Source organism: Lontra canadensis, unplaced genomic scaffold (genome assembly GCF_010015895.1).
Source record: "Lontra canadensis isolate GAN:19392208 unplaced genomic scaffold, GSC_riverotter_1.0 scaffold38, whole genome shotgun sequence".
Taxonomy (NCBI): domain Eukaryota; kingdom Metazoa; phylum Chordata; class Mammalia; order Carnivora; family Mustelidae; genus Lontra; species Lontra canadensis.
The window spans coordinates 11,694,690-11,720,035 of record NW_022631032.1 but is presented as its reverse complement, the minus strand read 5'-3'; the positions used below and the strand labels follow the sequence as shown (position 1 = coordinate 11,720,035).

The window sequence follows — 25,346 nt, the reverse complement described above, 5'->3', positions numbered from 1 at the left end:
ACAAGTATATTACTAAGCAACTATAGATACCAATATTCAAACCACACTGTGAAAATAACACAAAAGCTACACTAAATACACTTATACATAGATAGAAATTTTCTAAGTATCAAAAAAAACCTATTTCATTAGTACTGCATAAAAAGAATACATACCATATATAACCAAATGAATTTTTGTCTGGAATGCAAGAATGAGTCAGTAGTAGGAAACCAAATAATTCAATTTATGAAGTAAAGGAGAGAAATTAAATGATCATATTACTAGATTTCAAAATGGTATCTGATAAAATTATGCAGCCAAGCTTAGTAAACTCCTAGAAAAACTAGTTAGATGAAATTAATATACAAACAAGGTAAAGACAAAGATTAAGATATATTTGTTGAAATGCTCAAGACATTTCAACTCAAAGAGGAACAAGGCAAGGATGTTTTAAGATTTTAGTTAAAATAAAAATTAGTAAAATAGTAATAAAGAAAATTCTCCCTTTCCAACGGTTGAAAAAAATACCTAACAGTCTCTACTAAAATGACTCAAAAGATTTACAATGCAAAAAATCTGACAAGACAGGTGATAAAAGATAAATGTACAAAACAACTTTTAGATATTAGCAATATGTAAGAAATATAAATGGATGAGCAGCCTGTTCACAACTACAATTATCTAGGAATAAATTCAAGAAAGGTATAAATGTTATTGCAGAAAATTATGGAAACTCAAAGGATATGGATAAGTTTCATATATGGAGTTAAAAAAATAAAAGCCTTATAGGTCTATCAATAAAGTCTTCCTAAACTGTTAGGCAAATTTATACTGATTCCATATAGCATACTTGTAGGCAATACTGTTTGAGGTTTCCTTTGGTGTATATACAGTATCAGAGAAAATGTATGACAGCAATTTTTAAACACTCTTAATATTTTTACTTCTATATGGACATACAATTATATACAGTAAGATGTATGAAACTTCAATTACACTTTGATGAAATTTTACAAATACATACACCTGGGTAATCCTAACCATCATGAAAATATAAGACATTTCCAAAACGGAAATGGCTCCCTGATGCTCCCTTCCAGTTAAAAAATATTCCCAGCTCAAAGGGTTTAACTATTATTCCCCAACAGTGGACATGTTTTTGAAATTCATATAAATAGTATCATTTTTTATGTTTGATTTATTTTAATCAAAGCTGTATCAGTTGTTATGTGTATTAGTATTTTTTTTTTTTTTGCATTGCTGGGTAGCATCTGATTGTATTAACATACCATAATTTACTATCCATTTTACTATTTAAGGACACACTACTGTTTCCATTTTAAGGCTATCATGAATAAAATTGCCATAAACATGACTGTACATATTTTGATGGGCATAAACTTTGTAGCAAACTTATTAACACATAGAATACATGTGTATAGATGGTTGGTAGATAATGCTATACAATTTTCCAAAACAAGTGTACTAAGTTATACTTCCATCAGCAACTTATGAAATCTATCAATGTATGAGACTGGGTGTTCCACATCCTCACCAATACTATGTGTCATCAATACTATTAATTTAACCACTCTGAGCATATGCCTTCTTTAATGATTTCTTACTACTGAGGAGCAACCATATTCCCTATTTCCATGTGAAAGAGAGGACTTTTTTTAATTGCTAATGTATACAACACTCTGTTTCTCTGTCTCATCACATTAGTGTCTGAAGGTTTTACTTTAAAAGTAAACAGAAAATCAGAGAGAATATTACAGCTGTAGAAGAGGATACAAAGAAAAAGAGGATACCATGAAATCTGTTCAAGGTTCAGCTCTGCTGAATAATGTGTCAAGGACACATTGGCTAATAATGGTGGTGAGGATAAAGAATGGATAAAGCAGGTCAAGTGATTTTAAGACTCAACACCCAAGCAGAAATGCTTTCTGACCAAGGTAAGGAAGTATGGCACAAAGCTAAAGAGGAAGCCATTTCTCTACTTCTACATGAGGCCCATAATTGTGAAAACACTCTGAACATGGTGAACACATTTTAATTCCCAAAGTGACAGTATGAATGGATAATCCTACCAGTTATATGTGAGGAGTCCAAAAACATTCTGAATAAAACGAGTAAACAGGGACTTAAAGTCCTGTTAAGTACTTAAAGTACTAAAATTTAACACAAAGATATTAAAAACAATATAGACAGCATGTAATACAGGACTAGAAAATATAAGAAAATAGAGTGCAGAAATAAATCCAGGTATATACAGAACTTAAAGCTGTGACAAAAGAGATACTTCAATTTTTGAGGAAAAGGAGTGGTTAATTTAATAAATGATTCTGGTGTAATTGGTTATGCTTCTGAAAGGAAAGATTTTAAAAGTTATCAGAGAGGGGTAAAAGCCAAAGAATCTTAAGAACTAAACTCCAGAGAGATAAATCCTTCTTGAATTGGCAGACATTGGTGGTTTTCAGAGGCAATGCCAAGTATGGGCATAGGTTGGTAGATTACGTAGCATTTCACAATATATAAGGCCTTGGCTTGGTCTAGGGGACAGAATAAAACAGAAAACTACATAAGACACATCAAAATTAAATTGTGGGGAATCTTCACTAGAGAAAATAATTTTTAAGTAGCCATACAGTACATACAGGGGACAAAAGGCTAAGAAATATGGCACACATTTCATCAAAAAGAATAAAAGAATAAAAGCCAAGGGATAATGGAAAGACATATTTAAATACTGAAAGAAAAAAAACTGCCCATCATTTGGTGAAAAAACCCAGCTTCCCGTAATCCCACAAAGATCAATAACTGGACAGCAGTCCACAAACAACTCCAGGAGACATCTAGAGTCCATCTAGAATGTTTAAACAACAAGAAAAGTGAGAAATCATCACACAAGAAGGAAGGCAACTTCATTTTGCATGCATAATCCCATCTCCCAAACTAACACCCCTTCACAGTGCTCAGAAGGAACTTCCCAGCTAAAAAGAGTTCCGTGTGCTAGCAGAGGAAGAGTGTGGTGAGCATCCAGCTCCCCCAACCTTGTAGGGCAGTGTACAGAAGTCTAGCTTTGGTTTCACCCATAGATCAGCAACCCACAGATGTACTGAGCTAGCTAAGAACAAAGAATAAAAGCAAAACCTATTAATACCAGACAAGCACCAAGAGCAATCACGGTTCACAGAGATCTACTCTGCAGACAAACTCTGCATATTTTACTACCGGCAAAGCCAAACATTGGCACAGCCACTGTGGACTCCAGTGGATCTTGCCAGATTTCTCCCCACAGATATTTCTGTTAGCCAAAATCAGCCACCTGAGTCTCTCCCTGAAACTTTCTCCCACCACCACCAGATCTGCCCCACAGCCATGCAGGATCTCTATGGCTGCAGAAGCATAAGAGGCCAGTCACCTGAGTCCCTCTGCAGTCCAATGGGAGCCAAGGAACCACATATGCAGCCAATCTGAGCATCAGCTAGGTGAGTATAAGACACCAGCCTAGTGCCACTTCCCATCGTTCAGCGCTGTTCCCACACTCAGAGGTAGCCTCTCTAGCTATGTACCACTGGCCTAACACTCATCACTGGTCTCCATTGCAGCATGAATGCCCAAGGCTAGAGAAATATGCAGCCACTGGTGAGTGTACCAAAAGCCAAGAAACCCCGTAGCTACTGGTAGGCTCAGATCAGACCCTGCCTTCTGTCACTGTCTGGTACCATGTTCCCACAACCCCTCTCCCCCAGCCCAAGCCCCATCCATGGCCTCCCACAGTGTGAGTGCCTGGAAGGAGTATGCCACCACAGGAGACCACACTGCCATCCAGGGCCTCTACAGCTTCCAGTGAGTCCATATTTGGCTCTAGCCCTTGCGACCTGCACTGATACTTATTACTATACCTGTGTCTGAGGCAGGTCTCTTCCACTGCATAGACAACTGCAGCTACCCACCACGGCTATGTGTGTGCACACCACTGGCTCTGGCCACGATCACTGTCTAAGTCCCTAGATACCAAACCTGAAGGTGTTACTTAGAACCCAAACAGCCCTTGCAGCCAGTACAGATCTTCCACAGTTCCCCCTAAAATCTACGCAGTTGTCAATGCAGTGGAACATGGTGGCCTGAACCAAAAAGACATCATGCCTTCCTGGACCTAGTGCCACCACATGCCACATTTCTCACCCTACACCAGCAGACCAAGGTCACTGCATGATTAAGTGTGCCCTCACACACAGGTAAAAGGCTCCCCTTATGGAAGAGGTAACTGCTTCTTCATGCACAGACATGAAAACACAGCTTCAGGATTATAAAGAATCAAGGAAATATGTCTTCACAAAAGGAATGCAGTATACCTCCAGTAAAGGCCCAAAGAAATCCAGATCCAGAAACTGTTGGACAAAGAATTCAAAATAGTTTTTTATGCTTGCTTCTGTAGCACATATACTAAACTGAAATGATACAGAGATTACCATGGTCCCTATGCAAGGATGGCATGCAAACTCATTAAGCATTCCATATTAAAAAAAAAAATTATACACCTAGTCAGAGAGCTATAAGACAACAAAGATAAAGATATCAGAAAAACTATATAATAACAAAATTAGAAGTTTAACAAAAAAAAAAGAAAACGAAGAATAATAGAAATTTTGGAACTAAAGAATACAATGACTTTAATAAAAGAATTAAATAAGAGTTTCAACAATGAACTTGAATAAACTGAAGAGAGAATCAGTAAGCTAGAACACAGATCAAATAAAGTATCTAAACATAGCAGCAAAATGAAGAGTGAGAAGGAATGAAGACAGCGTATGGGCTTTGTGGCATGCTGAGAAATAAGATATACATCACTGAAGTCCCAAAGGGAAAAGGAGAAGAAAATGCAGAAAGCTTATTTTAAAAAATAATGGATCAAATTATTTTATTTCTCTTTTGATTTCTTTTGAAACACCAATAGCACGTTTTATCTCCACAAATGTATGGGTTTTCAGTTTTCTTCATGTAATTAATTTCTAGTTTCATACTATTGTGGGCATAAAATAAATATGCTTGATATGAATTTAATCATCATTAAGATTGGTTTTCTGGCCCAGTATATGATCTATCTTGGAAAATAGTTCCATGTGAACTTGAGAAGAATGTGTATTCTGTTCTTTTGGATGGAATATCCTGTAAATATCTGTTAGGACTATTAATTTGGCCTAACCTGTCATTTAAGGTTTCCTTACTTACTCTGTATAAATGATCTACGAATTGATGTAAGTGGCGTATTAAAGTCCCCCACAATTATTGGATTGCTATACATTTCTCCCTTTAGGTCTATTAGTATTTTCTTTATATATTTAGGTGCTCCTATGTTGGGTGTATAAATATTTACAAATGCTACATTACCTTATTGGATTGACCCCTTTATCATTATGTAACATGATCTGTTATCACGAATTACAATCCTTGTTTTTAAAATCTACTTTGGCTGGTATAAACAGAGCTAATCCAGCTTTCTTATAGTTTTCATTTGCATGGGATACCTTTCTCCATCTCTTTGATTTAAGGCCATAAGAGTCCTTATATCTAAGTAGAGTCTCTCACCATGTAGATGGATCTTCTTTTTGTTATCCATTCAGTCTCTTCACCTCTTCTGATTTGCAAATTTAGTCCATCTACGTTTAAAGTAATTAATGATAACTACGTACTTAATGCCATTTTGTTAATTATCCCCTCCCTATATCTTTGTAGTTCTTCTCTATTATTTTCTTCTAAGCTTAAAAAACAGGAAAATGGAAATTTAATATACCAAAATTTATGGGGTGGGACAAAAGCAATTCTAAGAGGGAAGCTCACAATGATAAATGCTTCCATAAAGAAACGATAAAAACCTCAACCTCAAATAAATAACCTAACTATATACCTAAAGGAACTAGGGGGGAAAAAAAAAGAATAAAGCCCAAAGTTAGAAGGAAATAATAAAGATAAGAGTAGAAATAAGTGAAATAGAAACTAAAGATAACAGAAAAAATTAATGAAACTAAGAGATCCTTCTCCTAAAAGTTAAGCAAAAGTGACAAACCTTAGAACTTGTCTAGAAGAAAGACAACTCAAAATCAGACATAAAAGACGTTATGACTGATACCACAGAAATAGAAATGATCATAATACTATGAATAACCATATGCTAAGAAAATGGACAACTTAAAAGAAATAGATAAATTGTTAGCAAATAAACCTGCCAAGACCAAACCATTATCTAACTGAAAACCTGAACATGTACTAGTAAGGCGGCTAAGTAAGTTATGAAAAGCCTTCTAACAAAAAAACAGTACACAAGTCAGCTTCACTGAAGAATTCTACCAAACATTCAAATTAGGATTAATACAAATCCCTTCTAACAGAAGAGAAGGGAACTTTACCAAACTCACTCTATGAGGAAAGCATTACCCTGATACCAAAACAAGATAAAGATACCATGCAGACAGGAGAAAATGGAAAGATAAATTCAAAATGCAAAAATAAAGAAACTATCAATCAAGAATACTCCACCTAGTAATGCTGTCCGTCAAAACTGAAAGTGAAATAAACAACTTCGCTAAACAAAACTTGAGGGACTTCATCACCACAAAACCTGCATTACAAGAAATGCTGAAAAGAGATTTAAGCAGAAATAAAAGGACACTGTTCGTAACATGAAAACATGACAAAATACAGAACACCTGGGTGGCTGTTGGTTAAGAATCTGCCTTCGAGGGGTGCCCGGGTAGCTCGGAGGGTTAATCTCTGCCTTCGGCTCAGGTCATGATCCCAGGGTCCTGGGATCGAAACCCGCATTGGGCTCTCTGCTCAGCGGGGAGCCTACTTCCCCCTCTGCCTACTTGTGATCTCGGTCTGTCAAATAAATAAATAAAATCTTTAAAAAAAAAAAAAAAGGAATCTGGCTTTGGCTTAGGTTATGAGCCTGGAGTCCCAGGATTGAGCCCTACATCGGGATCCCTGCTCAGGGAGGAGTCGGCCTCACCCTCTCCTCCTGCCCCCACTTGACTCTCTCTCTCCCCAATAAATAAAATCTTAAAAAAAAAAAAATGACAATACAGGGCACACTATAAACGTAAGCACACAGTCAGACTCAGAATCCCTAGTATTATAATATGGTAGTGTGTTAATTACTTTAGTATAAAGGATAAAGGACAAAAACATTAAAATATTAAATATTAAAACTAGTTATTACTTTAACTTTAATAAATACACAATATAGAAAACGTAAATGTGACATCAGAAACATAAACATCAGACTGAGGGGAATCTTGTAGAGATATCTGCATGCTCATGTTCACTGCATCATTTTATACAAAGGCCAAAATACAGAAACAACCTAAGTGCCAATCAACGGATGAATGAATGAGGAAAATGCAGTATCTATACACTGGAATACTTTTCAGCCGACACAAAGAAGGAAATCCTGTCATTGTGACAACTGGATGAACCTTCAAGTCGTAATGCTAAGTGAAATAAGTCAGACAGAGAAAAAAATATACTGCATGATTTCACTTATACAGGGAATTTTTTTTAAAAAGCCAAATCCAGAGAAACAGACATAGAGTGGTAGTTACCAGGGACTGGGAGATAGGGGAAATGGGAAGGAATCAGTCAAAGAATATAAACTCCCAATTAGAAGATTAAAAAGTTCAGGGGGCAATGTACAGAATGAGGATTATAGCTAATCACACTGTATGCTATAATCTTAAATGTCTCACGACAAAAAAAAAACCAAAAACAAAAACAAAAAAAATGGAAATAATACAAGGGGATGGGATGTTATTAGCTAATGCTATAATGGTAATCATTTTGTAACATACAAATATATCAAATCAAAGTTATACACTTTAAACGTACCAAAAAAAAAAGCAAGATAAAAACTTTTCAGACTAAGAAAACTAAAACAAAACCAAGGAAATGGACTAACATTCCTCTTCAAAGACAAAGACCATTTAGACTGGATAAAAGGACCCAATCACACGATATCTACAAGAGACACACTTTACATACAGAATGAGCTTAAATAGGTTCTACGGAAAGAATGAAAAAAATATGTATCATGCAAACCTTAACTATAATAAAGCTGTTATGACATACTTATATCAGATAAAAGAAGAAATTAAGACAAGGAGTTTTACAAATATTAAAAGAATGATTTTATAATAATAAAGGGGTAAATTCATCATGAAGATATACATTATGAAGAAAACACATTATCAAAAGCTATAGAATACAGCTAAAACAGTGTTTAGAGAAAAATATATAGCTTTAAATATTTATAAAAGAAAGGTCTAATTCAATGATTTAAATGTCCACCTTAAGAAACTATATTACAGAGAGAAGAGACAAGATGGCGGAGAAGTAGCAGCTTGAGATGACATCAGGATGCAGGAGTTCAGCTAGATAGTTAATAAACCATTCTGAAAACCTACAAACCCCATAGGGAAGCAAACAGAAGAAGAGGAGCAATTCTAGGAACAGAAAATCGACCACTTTCTGAAAGGTAGGATGTGCAGAGAAGCAAATCCGAAGGGACGGGAATATAAACTGCGGGGGTGAGAGGCTGGCTCACGGTGGGAGGGGCCGGCTCCTGGCATGCAGTGGAGCAGCTACCACAAAATCTGAACTTTTAGAAGTCTGCTCCACTGAGGAACATCGCTCCAGAAGCTAAGCGGGAATGGAGCACTCACGGGGACATGGTGCCTCAGGGCTCCCGCAGAGTCACAGAAGGATCGGGGCTGTCTGAGTGTAGCAGAGCTTGCAGGTATCAGAGCGGGTAAGCCAACTACAGAGACGGAGTCAAGGAGTGTGCTCTCAGCTCGGGGTTACCTTAAACTGTGATCCACGGAACAGCTGGGCCACTGCTCATTGAGCAGACACCCCACAAGTAGCACGTCTGGGGAGATTCACCTTCCTCTCTGAAGGCACGCATCTGCTTGGTTTGGAGACTCCAAATGGGGCTGTGCACCAGAGACAGAAACACGTGGGACCGGGTAAACCCAGAATACGGCTGGAGACCAGGAATACAGGAGAGATTAACCGATTTTCTCTGAGGGCGCACTGAGAAGTGGGGCCCCAGCTGTGGCTCCTCCGGGTGGAGGATGGGAGGCTACCATTTTCATTTCCCTCCTACAGAGCTTTAAGGAAAGCATTCAAGGAACAAAAACTCCCAAGAGCAAACCCTAGCAGATTACTTAGCCCATCCCCTGGCAAGGGCGGTGCAATACCGCCTCCGGCAAAAAACATTTGAGAATCACTGCAACAGGCCCCTCCCCCAGAAGACCAACAAGAACATCCAGCCAAGACCACGCTCACTGAACCAGGAGAACAGAGGAATTCCAGAAGAGGAGAAAGAAAACCATGGAACTCATGGCTTTCTCCCCATGATACTTTGGTCTTGCAAAGTTAATTGTTTTAATTTTATTTTTTTCTTATTCTAATTTTTTTTTACTTTTCCTCTTTTAATGTTTTTTAACTAGTTTATCTTAACAATAACATTCTAAAAAATCATTTTAAACCATTATCATAGTCATATTTTATCTTCATAGTATCTAATTTTAATCTTTGTATATATATAGGTTTTTTCCCTATAACAAAAATTCTGGGATACAATTTCTTTCAACAGATCAAAATATACCCTAAATCCAGCACAGGGCTTTGTTCTAGCCTCTAGACTGATCAAATTCTCTCCACGTTCTTTTTCTTTCTTTTTCCAACCGACTTATCAATTCCTTTTTTAGATTTCTAAAAAAAATTGTTATCTTGGGACGTCTGGGTAGCTCAGTTGGTTAGACAACTGCCTTCGGCTCAGGTCATGATCCCAGAGTCCCAAGACTGAGTCCTGCTTCGGGCTCCCAGCTCCATGGGGAGTCTGCTTCTCCCTCTGCCCTTCTCCTCACTCATACTCTCTCTCACTGTCTCTCACTCAAATAAATAAAAAAAATCTTTAAAAAAAAAATTTTCATCTTTAAAGTCATATTCCATCCCTTCATCATGTTTACTCTTATTTTGGTGTACATAAAAGTTTTCCTTTCCTTAAGAGTTTGGGAGGTAGTTTCTTCTCAGACACCAAAATACACCCAAAATCAAGTGTGTGGAACTGTTGTATTCACCAGTCTAAGACATACATTTTTTTTTTCCTTTTTAGATGCCTTTTTTCTCCCCCGCAATTGGGGGTCTCTTCTGATTTGGTTAACATACATTGTTCTGGGGTCTTTGCCACCCTTTTAGTATTTTATTCTCTCATTCAACTATTCTTATCTGGATAAATTGACGGAAAAATTCATCACAAAAAAAAAGAACAAGAGACAGTACTGGTGGCTAGGGACCTAATCAATACGTCCACTGGTAAGATGTCAGATCTAGAGTTCAGAATAATAATTCTCAAGGTGTTAGCTGGACTCGAAAAAGGCATGAAAGATTATGAGAGAAACCCTGTCTGGAGAAATAAAAGCACTTTCTGGAGAAATAAAAGAACTAAAATCTAACCAAGTTGAAGTAAAAAAAGCTATTAATGAGATGCAATCAAAAATGGAGGCTCTAACTGCTAGGACAAATGAGGCAGAAGAGAGAAGTAGTGATACAGAAGAGCAAATGATGGAGAATAAAGAAGCTGAGCAAAAGAGAGACAAACAACTACTGGACCACCGGGGGAGAATATCCAGAGATAAGTGATACCATAAGACAAAACAGTATTAGAATAACAGGATTCCAGAAGAATGGGGGGAGGGGGTGCAGAAGGTATACTGGAGCGAATTACAGTGGAGAATTTCCCTAACATGGAAAAGGAACAAGCATCAAAATCCAGGAGGCACGGAGAACCGCCCCTCAAAATCAGTAAAAATAGGTCCACACCCCATCATCTAATAGTAAAACGTACAAGTCTCAGTGACAAAGAGAGAATCCAGAAAGCAGCTCAGGACAAGAAGTCTATAACATACAATGGCAGAAATATTAGATTGGCAGCAGACCTATCCACAGAGACCTGGCAGCCCAGAAAGGACTGGCATGATATATTCAGAGGACTAAACGAGAAAAATATCCAGCCAAGGATACTATGTCCAGGTAGCCTGTCACTGAAAACAGGAGAGAGAAAAAGCTTCCAGGACAAACAAAAATTAAGAAAATTTGCAAACATCAAACCAGCCATACAAAAAATATTGAAAGGGGTCCTCCAAGCGAAGAGAGAGCCTAAAAGTAACAGACCACAAAGGAACGGAGACAATATACAGTAACAGTCACCTTACAGGCAATACGATGGCACTGAATTCATATCTCCCAACAGTTACCCTGAATGTGAATGGGATAAATGACCCAATCAAAAGACACAGGGTATCAGAATGTATTAAAAAAACAAGACCCATCGATATGCTGTCTACAAGAAACTCATTTTAGACCCAAAGACACCTCCACTTGAAAGTGAGGGGGTAGAAAATAATATCAGATAAATTACATGTTAAGCCAAAGACTGTAACAAGAGATGAGGAAGGACACCCTATCATACTTAAAGGGTCTGTCCAACAAGAAGATGTAACAGTTTTAAATGTCTATGCCCCTAACCTGGGAGTAGCCAATTATATAAACCAATTAATAACAAAATCAAAGAAACACATGGACAATAATACAGTAACAGTAGGGGACTTTAACACCTCCCTCACAGAAACGGACAGATCATCTAAGCAAAAGATCAACAAGGAAATAAAGGCTTTAAATGACACACTGGACTACACGGACATCACAGATATATTCAGAACGTTCCATCCGAAAGCAACAGAATACACATTCTTCTCTAGTGCACATGGGACATGCTTCAGAATAGATCACATCCTGGCTCACAAAATCACGCCTTAACCAGTACCAAAGATGGGATCGTTCCCTGAATATTTTCAGACCACAATGTTCTAGCTCTGAAGCGAGAACTCAATCACAAGAGGAAAGCTGGAAAGAACAGAAATACACGGAGGCTAAAGAGCATCCTACTAAAGAATGAATGGGTCAACCAGGAAATTAAAGAACCGAAAAAACTCAGGAAAGAAATGAAAATGAAAACACAACTGCTCAAAATCTGTGGGACACAGCAAAGGCAGTCCTGAGAGGAAAGTACATAGCGATACAAGCCTTTCTCAAGAAAGAAGAAAGGTCTCAAGTACACGACCTAACCCTACACCTAAAGGAGCTGGAGAAAGAACAGAGAAGAAAGCCTAAACCCAGCAGGAGAAGAGAAATAATCAAGATCAGAACAGAAATCAATGAAACAGAAGCCAAAGAACAGTAGAACAAATCAATGAAACTAGGAGCTGGTTCTCTGAAAGAATTAATAAGATGGATACACACCCCTGGCCAGACTTCTGCAAAAGCAAAGAGAAAGGACCCAAATTAATAAAATCGTGAATGAAAGAGGAGAGATCACAACCAACACCAAAGAAATACAAACAATTTTAAGAACGTACTATGGGCAACTATACGCCAGCCAATTTGACAATCTGGAAGAAATGGGTGCATTCCTAGAGACATATAAACTAACAAAACTGAACCAGGAAGACAAAGAAAACCTGAACAGACCCATAACCAGTAAGGAGATTGAAACAGTCATCAAAAATCTCCCAACAAACAAGAGCCCAGGGCCAGACGGCTTCCCAGGGGAATGCTACCAAGCATTTAAAGAAGAATTAACACCTATTCTCCTAAACTCTTCCAAAAAATGGAAATGGAAGGAAAACTTCCAAACTCCTTTTATGAGGCCAGCACTACCCTGATCCCAAAACCAGACAAAGACCCCACCAAAAAAGAGAATTACAGACCAATATCCTTGATGAACACGGATGCAAAAATTCTCATCAAAATACTAGCCAATAGGCTCCAACAGTACATTAAAAGGATTATTCACCCCGACCAAGCGGGATTTATTCCAGGGCTGCAAGGTTGGCTCAACATCCCCAACTCAATCAATGTGATTCAGTACATTAATAAAAGAAAGAACAAGAACCGTATGATACTCTCAACAGATGCTGAAAAAGCATCTGACAAAGTACAGCATCCCTTCTTGATCGAAACTCTTCAAAGTGTAGGGATAGAGGATACATATCTCAATATCATCAAAGCCATCTATGAAAAACCCATGTCGAATATCATTCTCAATGGGGGAAAACTGAGAGCTTTTCCCCTAAGGTCAGGAACACGGCAGGAATGTCCACTATCACCACTGCTACTCAACATAGTACTAGAAGTCCTAGCCTCAGCAATCAGACAACAAAAAGAAATAAAAGGCATCTGAATAGGCAAGGAAGAAGTCAAACTCTCACTCTTTGCAAATGATACAATACTTTATGTGGAAAACCCAAAATACTCCACTCCAAAAATGCCAGAACTCATATAGGAATTCACTTACGTGTCAGGATATAAAATCAATGCACAGAAACCAGTTGCATTTCTATACACAAACAACAAGAGAGAAGAAAGAGAAATTAAGCAGTCGATCCCATTTACAATTGCACCCAAAACCATAAGATACCTAGGAATAAACCTAGGCAAAGAGGCAAAGACTCTGTACTCAGAAAACTATAAAGTACTCATGAAAGAAATGGGGGAAGACACAAAGAAATGGAAAAATGTTCCATGCTCATGAACTGGAAGAACAAATACTGTGAAAATGTCTATGCTACCTAAAGCAATCTAATGTTTAATGCAATCCCTACCAGAATACCACCCATTTTTTCCAAAGAAATGGAACAAATAATCCTAAAATTTATATGGAACCAGAAAAGACCCTGAACAGCCAGAGCAATGTTGACAAAGAAAGCCAAAGTTGGTGGCATCACAATTCCAGACTTCAAGCTCTATATTACAAAGCTGTCTTCATCAAGACAGTATGGTACTGGCACAGACACAGACACATAGATCAATGGAACACAACAGAGAGCCCAGAAATAGACCCTCAACTCTATGGTGAAATAATCTTTGACAAAGCAGGAAATGGAAATGGAAAAAAGACAGTCTCTCCAACAAATGGTGTTGGGAAAACCGGACAGCCACATGCAGAAGAATGAAACTGGACCACTTCCTTACACCACACACAAAAATTGACGCAAAATGGATGAAAGACCATCAAAATCCTTGGGGAGAGCATAGGCAGCAACCTCTTCGACCTCGGCCGCAGCAACTTCTTCCTAGTAATATCGCCAAAGGCAAGGGAAGCAAGGGCAAAATGAACTATTGGGATTTCTTCAAGATCAACAGCTTTTGCACAGTAAAGGAAACAGTCAACAAAACCAAAAGACAACCGACAAAATAGGAGAAGATATTCGCAAATGACATAGCAGATAACGGGCTAGTATCCAAAATCTATAAAGAACTTATCAATCTCAACACCCAAAGAACAAATAACCAATCAAGAAATGGGCAGAAGACATGAACAGACATCTCTACAAAGAAGACATCCAGATGGCAGATGGCCAACAGACACATGAAAAAGTGCTCTGCACCACTCGGCATCAGAGAAATACATATCAAAATCACGAGATACCACCTTACACCAGTCAGAATGCCTAAAATGAACAAGTCAGGAAACGACAGATGCTGGCGGGGATGCAGAGAAAAGAGAACCCTCCTACACTGTTGGTGGGAATGCAGGCTGGTGCATCCACTCTGGAAAACAGCAAGCAGGTTCCTCAAAAAGTTGAAAATAGAGCTACCCTACGACCCAGCAATCACACTACTGGAATTTACCCTAAAGATACAAATGTAGTGATCCGAAGGGGCACGTGCACCCGAATGTTTATAGCAGCAATGTCCACAATGGCCAAACAATGCAAAGAACCTAGATGTCCATCAACAGATGAATGGATAAAGATGTGGTATATATACACAATGGAATACTGTGCAGCCACCAAAAGAAATGAAATCTTGCCATTTGCAACGACGTGGAAGGAACTAGGGGGTATTATGCGGAGTGAAATAAGTCAATCAGAGAAAGACAATTATCATATGATCTCTGATATGAGGAATTTGAGGGGAAGGGCAGGGGGTTTTAGGGGATAGGGAAGGGAAAAAATGAAACAAGATGGGATCGGCAGGGAGACAAACCATAAGAGACTCTTAATCTCACAAAACAAACTGAGGGTTGCCGAGGTGAGGGGGGCATGGACAGGGTGGTTGGGTTATGGAAATTGGGGAGGGTATGTGCTATATTGAGTGCTGGTAAGTATGTAAGCCTGAAGATTCACAGACCAGTACCCCTGGGGCAAATAATACATTATATGTCAATAAAACAATAAATAAAGAAAAAAATTTTAAAAATTCAATAAAAAGAAACTCTGCTACATTTTAATATGAGTTGTCCTCATTAGGGAGTAGGGAAAGATAAGCAATACAATTTCAAGATTATCAGTAAGAAGACTTTTTTTGTTTTTAAGTAATCTCTACGCCCAATATGTAACTCAAACTTACAATCCCAAAATCAAGATTCAAATGCTCTGTTGACTGAGCAACCAGGCACCCCACAAAGAACACTTCTGTTAACAAACCTACAGTCTCTCAAAGAGAAGGTCACAGCTTTCAAGTATCTGAATTTTAAGTTAAAGTCACAGAATCACGCAGGGACCTAAGCTGACAGAAGCTCTATGATCACCTATAAAAGGCTTCCAATGTTGACCCGGAGAAACCAATACCCAGCTGATCAAGAGGAAATCACAGAAATACATGGCAGATTTTTGTAATTCAGACTTGGTAGTTACACATTATCACGTTTGGTAATACTTCATTGGCAATAACTTGTTAACCAGCCACATCTCAGTGCAAGGGGAGTGGAGACACAATCTCTAATACTCTCCTTAAACTTTCTCTGCTATGAAAAGGAAAAAATAAATTTTTGTTAAGTGGCCAGTCATGTCTGCCAAAAGCTGCCCCTCTGGCTTAAGCTATTTATATGCAGGCTTCTTCCCTTAGAAGAAATACTCACCTGCATGAATATTGTTAATACTATTTACTGGAGCAAAAAAGCTAAGCAATCTAAATGTCTTCAAAGAAATGTTTCACTAAATTATGGTGTGTGTGTGTATGTATGTATGTATGTATGTATATATATATATACAGTTAAACAAAATATAGCTATTAATAGGGGCGCCTGGGTGGCTCAGTGGGTTAAGCCGCTGCCTTCGGCTCAGGTCATGATCTCAGGGTCCTGGGATCGAGTCCCGCATCGGGCTCTCTGCTCAGCAGGGAGCCTGCTTCCCCCCGCCCTTCCTCTCTCTCTGCCTGCCTCTCTGCCTACTTGTGATCTCTCTGTCAAATAAATAGATAAAAATCTTAAAAAAAAAAAAAAAAAAAAAAAACTCTAAGAACTTAGCCACAGATCCTCAATAAGAAAACCATATGCAGCATTTGAATCAGTTTACAGTAAAAGGAGAAAAATCACTGCATTTGCTGTAACGATTTTATCATATTCTAATAGAGGAGAGTATAATAAAGAATTTGAGGTATTTAGAAAAATAACATTTTAAAAATTGGGAAAGAAAAACTAAAACAAAAACAAAAAAGTCGGGGTTCAAGGAGAAAATACAAATAGTCAATGTTGTAGTTAAAAATGAGTTTTAAATCTTCTTCTAAGCTTTTTATAAGCTAAACCTAAAAGAAAGGTCAATCAATTAAATCTGGATTTCTGTACAGTACACTGAGTGCATATTCTTCAAATTCTAGTAGATAAATATTCCTCTTTCAGCAGGCCATTTGATTAGACCTTGGTTAAGCAGACAAGGACACAGAGAATTAGTATTCTCTAGTGTTGCTTAAGAGTAGATTCATTTGCTTCAGAGGAAGACAAGCAGATGGCAAAAATAACACATTACATTATGAACTAAAGACCCTAACTAGAAATCTTAAATGAAGGGCCCTCCCTCTTCCAAATGGAGAATGACTATATAATAATTAATATTTAGATGATTTTTCCATATAGCTCTTAGCAATATCATATACAGGTTTTCCGTGAATGTAAATGTAAATAACTATACAGGTAGACTGACAGTTCTTTATTACACCATGAGACTAGACTGTTACTTAACCCTCAGGTATAAGCTAAAATGTTCTTCGGTTTTCAGAGCTCTCCAACGACTTTTTTTTTTTTTTTTAACTTCAAGGGTGAAAAAAACAGATTGATCCTACACACGTTATTTCTTTCACTGCTACTCCTATTCCTACTACATTAACTAACTGCAGTTTCTGGCCAATGTGATCCCATCACTGCCCTTTTATACAATACTATTGCATAAGGACAAATTCATTTTTAAGCTCAGATAAATGGTATGACCCTTCAATGATAGGCCAGATTTTATTCCATAGTTAGGAATGGAATCACAGATTATAGTATCACTTCAATGCCATTTTTCAGACAAATAAACATAAAGTCCCATAAACAACATATTTCATAATTTCACTGGATATTCATCTTAGTTTTCTCTTGTGTTTTGTAGTATTTGCTTTTGAAATAGAAAGACACTACTGACAAGTAAATAAGCCTGAATACTATAAAAATGATGTCTAAATAAAATGGTATAGAAAAATTAAAATGACACTTTAAAGAGCATCCTTCTGAATGTCAAGCTTTTATAATATCTCTTTCTGGTAACATGTCTTTGCACTTGTGATATTTATCTTGCAGAGGTTCTCGTGAGGAATTTTTCAGACGACAACCTGAATATGAGTTCCTGATATACTGGTGATCACACTTCCATTCAGGACAAAACAACTGCTAGGGCAAGCAAGGTAGTAAAGCCTGCAGGATACAAGCAAGGCTATGGATTCTTGCAGGGGTTGTCAGAGAAAGAAAGAGCACAAAATTAAGTACTTTTCTGAGCTAAGCATGAGATAGGTGGATACCAGCCAAAATCCCCCCCAAAAAACAAAAAACAAAAGCCTGCAAAGAATGCTACTTCTTCTTCCTTCAAAAACTGGAGCCTTCAGAGATCACTTTATCTTCTTTAGGATAGTAGAAGACCTGAGATATGTGGTCCTAGGAAGGCGTGCTATAAATTCATGACCTCAGAGGAACTGCAGGGGACCACTAGGGTAAGCTGAGTTCCCTCCTATTCCTAAGGCTGGAAAAGTACCATCCAATTAACAAAATTGTTAGTTATGTGATACTTACAGGAATGGAGACCATAACATCTAGTATACAAGAATTTGTGCCAAAGGATGCTAATAATGCTAATAATTTGACTTGACCATCCAAATTGAAGAGCGCCTTAAGAAGTCAAAGCAAAATAATATGCCTAAAAGACTCACTCATCAGCCAAGATGGGTATATTTAAAGCAGATGGGAAATTTAAAGAATGGAAAGGACATTCTCAAAGTTAAAAAAATTAAAAATAAAAAACTTTCAAATTTAAATACTCATTGGTTCAATGAAAAATAATCACTATGGAAAATGAATTTAATGTCCTGGAAGTTCAGTGCGGGGGGGCGGGGTGGATCTCAAGATAAAAGAAAAATATACAAACAATTCATAAGGAAAGGGGTAAAATTCTTGGCAGATGTTATTTAGGAGATATAACATACAGAAGTGTTTAACAAGGAATGAAAAGAAACACAATTAAGTTGATCATTTTAAGAGGTACCTAATCAATAAAATATTTGAGTCTGAACATAAACATGGCTTATCTAGTTCCTGCCAGAATGGGAAAATGACACAAATAAGCATAGCCAAGTAAAATTCATGAATTCCAAGGAAAAGAGAAAATCTCATCAATATCGGGACCCAATTAAACACAACATATACAAACTCTACTTCCACATACAAAGCATCCATCTGCATTCAATGCTTCTCTTTTAAGATAAGCAAATAGCTGCAAACACCAGAAATCTGAGCAAAACCTCTGCACAACAATTACCAATTTACTGTGCCTTAGCACCAGTATCTGCTCTATAATAATGGAATAGACTTTACAAGCACTTCTCCTTCAAAGTAAACACTATGCTAAGCTTTCTTAGCAAAGGGCTCTGAAAAGATACTCAAGGAAGGGGGACTTCTCTTCCTGGTTTTGATGTTAGAGTTTTGTGTTTTTTTACTCTTGCCGCATAATCCACCAGAGGTGGTCTATCTCATCCTCATGCTAAGAGTGTGCAGTTCTTTGGTATTCTTGTGCCCCAGCCTGGGACTGATTACCCTCTTTATGTAGCCCTCCTAACACAGACACTAGCATGCTCCAAGTCACATCTGGCAGCAGTGCCTCATCTTCCACTGTAATACGGTCTACCACAGCAACACGACTCTATCTCAGAATATAGTTTCCTGCTGCCTAGCAAATGTGAACCAGCTCTGGCTAAGGCAATCTAGTGAACTCAACAGGCTGCAAACCCACCTTCTCCAATAAGGCCCAAACCCAGGTCTCAGGAAGAGAACCGGTTCATCCAAGTCCTTCTTCCCTTGAGAAATGTCTTTGAACCCTAGAGTCTCATTTACATCTACTCTACATCTTTATAATTATTCCTTTACCATAATTTATCAACTACATATAATTTTACCAGTTCAAATAACTGTGTGGTTTCTGACTCTGGGTTAAATCCAGATTGGTTTGGAACTGGTCTCACTAGTAGCTAAAGAAGATAAACCAGTAAAGATTAGATTTGGGGATTGGTTTGATAATGCTTTGGGGATTAAGCACAGGGCTGAGCTCCTTGCCAAGGAAAAGGGATACTAGTAATCTATGGCATGCAGTAGTTTCAGAAAACCAATCAAGCTATCACCTGTGGTACACTGCAATGAAGCAACAACTCAAGTATATCTTTGAAAGTTTAAGTGGCTGCTGTATTTGCCATTATGGCAGTAATGATAACTGTAAGAAGAGTGGTATAAGACAGATCCTTTTGTGCATACTTGAGCACTTAGAAAATGACAAGCTCAGTCCACAATGAGAGAACCAGAGAACTTCTAGGATTCCCCAAGAAGAATTCTCTTCTTTCTTGTAGATGTGGGGCTGACACTGCTGAAATTCAAGGCAAAAATCTAATGGATAGGTTTCTGAATTACAACAACAGTTTAATTCAGTCTCATCAAGTTTCTCATTTGAAAATTAGGACCTGGATCAGGAAAAGAATGGGATCCTGAAACTGGGAACATAGATACCTGGTTTGTCCTACATGAAATTTAATAATTTTGAACCTGTCCCTATTCCCCCCTCTGTAAACCCCACTCATAGCTGGGAGCCTCCAATACCAGTGAAAGTAGCTTGCTTTCCAGTGTCTGAGAACACTAGCCTTTTCTGGCTTGAAAAATCTCTGATAATCTCATGGGGGCAGATACCCTGAAGGGGAATGCTCATTAAGATCCACAACCATCCTATGACCTCTAGATCCATAACTAGGGTAAAATCTCAGTATACTCCAGGAAGACAAGTATACACAATGACCCAGCAGGAAAAAGCTTAAATACCCAACAGAAACTCAAGGGCCACATGTGAGAGTGGGTTCTAGAAGCAAATGACCAAGGGGAATGAAATATAATGCTACGTCAGACCAAACTAATGGGTAGGAGCACACTTAACTATAGACTCCAGATTTAAGATACTAGTTCATGTAGCTAGAAATCAGTGTAATACCTTATCTGGTTTGTGAGCTAAAAGTTGCCTTTAAAGGTTGAGATGAACAAGCTTCCCTGGCATTGATATGGAGGGAGTAAAGAATCCAGTGATTTAGGAATATGGAACTGGATTTATCATGTAAGAATTTCATACCCCTACTCCTCCTCAACTGTGTTCTACAAGAGAGTCCAGAAAACAATGAGAACCATACTGGTAAAAGTAGAATCTACATCCTTATAAAGGTCTGTGATTAGTCTCCCCTGGTGTGAGTATAGGGTATGTGGCCATTAAGAAAACCTCCCAGGTTTCAAGGGAGAGCATCCAAGGTAACAGCCCAAGTGGCCACACCTAATAAAAGATAAGGTGGGAACATTATGTGTTAAGGGCAGTAAGGACGTACTGGTAATTAGAATGCCTTGCCCTACAGAGATCTTTGGCAATAGGTAATGATTAGAATACCCCTGGGAACAAAATAGGTCAAAGCCTACCATAATACTGTTTGATTTATGTAACAGAAAAAAATCTAGATCTGGCAGCCAGAAGTCTAACTTGTATCAACCAACATGGTGGAGAGTTAAAGCGTTCCCTAGTTGACAATCCTGAGTTAGTTCACAGACTCAGAGAACATTAAAGGGCATGGAGACCAGGTACATTCCTTGAAGAAACACCTTGAGTAACTATTACAAGCACACACCATACGTTCTTTAATCCTTCCTCAGAGATTTGCGGCTATTAATTGGAGGTATGATGTGCTGTGAAAAGGAATCATCTAGACATTTCATGTATAAATAGACACCGTCTCTGAACTGACCTTAATTTCTAGGGATCCAAAATGTTACTGTGGTCCACCAGTTAAAATTAGAGACTTACGGTAGTCAGGTGATACATGGGGTTATAAATCAAGTCTAACTGATAGTGAACATAAATAGACCAGGGACCCACTCTGTGGTTATTTCCTTGGTTCCTATATATACACTTGGGAAAGACATACTTGGCAACTGGTTGAACCCCATTTGGATTTTCTGACCCATGAGGTAAGGGGCATAATGGTAGGAATGTCTAAAGTTCATGGAATTGCCTCTCCTTATCAAAACTGTAAACCAAAAACAATGTTACATCTCTGAAGTAGGTGCAGAGTTTAATCAGACTTCAAAAAACAGGTGGTGAAAACTACTATATCCCCAATAAACTCACCAGTTTGGCCTACATAAAAACTGGAAAACTACTATGGATTATCATAAACTTAATCAGGTGGTGACTTTAACTGCAATTCGTAACACTTGATATGCAGCTACTAACCACGCTAATGTTTTTTCTTCAAATAAAAAGGACCTCTCAAAGTAAGCTGTTACTGTGTATAAAGTATAAGGATCACAAATAAGGATACCTTCCCACTGTTGCTTCTGCACTATGTTAATGCTCCTAATCCCTGCCATAATGTAGTTGTCTTGGCCATCTATTATCGCACAATTTCTGAACATCAGGAGTCCAAACACAGCTCACCTAAATCTGTTTAGGGTCTCACAGGCCTGCAATCAAGGTATTTACTGCTCTATATTCTTATCTGGAGGCTCAAATGGAAAAGAATCCACTTCCAAGCTAACTTATATTGTTGGAAGAATTTATTTCCTTGTGACTGGCTGTAGAACTGAGGGCCCTGACCTCCTGCTAGCAAGTGGCTGAAGACAACTCTCCAATCCAAAAAGATATGAAAAGTTCCTCGCCACATAGGCTTCCCCAACATCACTTACTTTTTGTCTAACCAACAAGAAAAAACCCTAAAGAAAGTGTGCTAGCAAGACAGCATCTACATAACATAAGGAAATCACAAAAGAGCCCTATAGCATCATGGCTATAACTGATGATTAGAAGCAAGCCACGGGTCTCACTCAAAGGAAGGGGTCAAGAGCATGAATACCAGGAAGTAGCAGTCATTAGGGGCCACACTTGAAGTCTGTCCACCACAAAAATCCACAGACATCTTCATCAGATGATTCATCAGATCTACATTCCAGAAAACATGATCCTTCTCCACTATTTTGATGACATGCCCAGGACCACTAAATGGGCAGATACTTTAGTGAGATAGCCACTGGACCCCAGATTTTTAAGGGGTTATCTCTCAACCTCTACTTTGCATATATCTTAATAAAGCTTTAAATGTATCTGCTACTTCCTGACCATCCTATTGAATTAGCACAATGCTGTCAGAAATAAAATTATGTAAATACCAGAAGAAAACAATGAAAAGAAATGAAAAATTTAAAAAGCAGGATTGGGGGTGGGCAAGAAAAGGGAGGGAGCTGCTATTTTGATCACTGTACCATTTTGCCTTTTTAAAAATCATGTGCATGTATTGTTTAGATAAAAATAAAATATGGTTTATAAAAAGAAGAAAATAAAGATGTAGATCAAAAGATAAACAGAAATAGAAATGCTGAAGTGGCAATATTAACATCAAATTGACATGAAACATAAGCACAAAACAGGAAATAAATATTTATAATGGTAAAAGGTTAAGTATTCATGGTATTTAAGCAAGTAAATATTGGACCTAGGATGTAATGCTATGTGAAATACAGAAATATTTGGACCTACGATATAATGCTATGTGAAATAAAGTAAATATTAAATATTTACTTTAAGTCTGCTTTTATGGATTTAGAATTCTCAACTCTAATAGGATTTCATCTACATTTTTTTCTAATTGTTTTATTTTATTATTATTACTTAATACTTTACTACAACTAGACGTTGGGGTACAGTATGATGTAACATACTTTTTTTCAAGTTGTTTATCAGTTGTCAATTGTGAATAGAAAGAAAGAGGCAGAACATAATTTTTAACATTAATTATTATATATACTTGGGTCTGCTTTTGTTCAACTGATCCATCTGCCAGCAGATGAACCAATGACATACATTTTCTGTAGCTTTTTGATACAGTCTACCAATTATTAAAGTGAGCCCCTCATGACTCATTTTTAGGATTTTCTTACCTAATTAAATCTGTACTTCTCTTCACTTTAGCAATACCAAAAACAATCTCTAAAACTTTTATTGTTTCTGAATTATATACATAAATAAATTTTAAAAGACTTTTAAAGGAAATGTAAATGGACAATAAATATTTCAGAAAAAATGTAACCTGAGTTACTCCTAATCAGGGAAACAAATTCCTGAGAATTCAAACTGCCACCATTTTTGTCTATCAATATGACAAATTTTTAAAGTTTAAAAATTATTAAGTCTTAGTGTTACCAAGTCTTTGGAAAATACATAAGTTCTTTTCTTTTTAATTCCAGTAAAATTAACAAAGTATTTTATTAGTTTCAGGTGTAAAATATAACGATTCAACAATTTTATACATTTCTCAGTGCTCATCAAGGTAAGTGTACACTTAATCCCCTGTATCGATTTCACATCACTGATGCAACTTAACTCCCCTCTGGCAACCACTGGTTTACTCTCTGTTTTTGAGTCTTTTTAAATTCTATTTCTTTACCATTCTTTGTTAACTTGTTTTCTTTCATAAATACTACACAAGTGAAATGTAGTTTTGTTTTTCTCTGTATCTCACATAGCATTACATCCTAAGTTCATCCATGTTGTCACAAATGGCAAGATCTTACTCTTCTTTACAGCTGGGAAATATTGCGTGTGTTCATGTCTCTCTGTGTGTGTGCACCACATCTTCAACCATTCATCTATCAATGGACACTAAGATTGCTTCCATATTGTGGCTACTGTAAATGATGCTGCAATAAACCTAGGGATGTATGTATCTTTTCAAATTAGTGTTTTCATTTTCTTTGGGCAAATACACAGAAGTGGAATTACTGGATCATACGGTAGTTCTATTTTTAGTTTTTTGAGGAAACTCCGTAATGTTTTCCATAGTGGCTACACCAACTGTATTCCCACCAACAATGCATGGGGGTTCCTTTTTCTCCACATCCTTGCCAAAACTTGTTATTTCTTGTACTTTTTGTTTAAGCCATTTTGACAGGCATAAAATAGTATCTCATTGTGGTTTTTATTTGCAGTGCCCTAATAACTATTGATGTTGAGTATCTATCTTCTCATATTTCTTTTGGCTGGCTGTACATCTTTTTTTGAAAAATGTCTATTCAGGTCCTCTGCCCATTTTTGATTGGATTATTTGTTCTTTTGGAGTGCAGGTGTATATATTTTTTACATATTTTAGAACTAACCCCTAGTTAAGACCTATCATTTGCAAGAGTAGGTTTTTTTATTCTATTGATGGTTTCCTCTGCTGTGCAAGCACTTTTTATTTCGATGTAGTCCCAACAGTTTAGTTTTGCTTTTGTTACTCTGCCAGAGTAGACATATCTAATGTGTTTCTATAGCCAAGGTCAAAGAATTTACTGCCTATGTTTTCTTCTAGGAATCTTATAGTTTTAGGTCTCACATTTAGGTATTTAATCCATTTTGAGTTTATTTATGTGTATGATGTATGAAAGTGGTCCAGTTTCATTCCTTTGCATGTAGCTGTCCACTTTTCCCACCACGATCTGTTAAAAAGAATTTTTTGCCCCATTGTACATTCTTTCCTCATTTGTCATAGGTTAATTGACCATATAAGCATGTGTTTATTTCTAGACTCTATTTTGTTCCACTGGTCTATGCATCTGTGTTTTTTTTTTTTGGTTTTTTTTTTTTGCCAGTACCATACTATTTCAATTACTACAGCTTTATAATACTCTGAAAACTGGAATTTTGATACCTCTGGCTTTGTCCGTC

At 37.4% G+C, this 25,346-nt stretch overlaps 1 protein-coding gene and 1 pseudogene across 3 annotated transcripts in view; one reads left to right on the top strand and one right to left on the bottom strand.

Annotated features, from left to right (window-relative positions):
- The window catches only part of STAG1 (stromal antigen 1), a 425,489-nt gene that overhangs the window by 219,379 nt on the left and 180,764 nt on the right, over positions 1–25,346 (bottom strand). The gene's annotated exons all lie outside the window — the stretch shown is intronic.
- Positions 4,415–4,513, top strand: LOC116874810 (annotated as a pseudogene).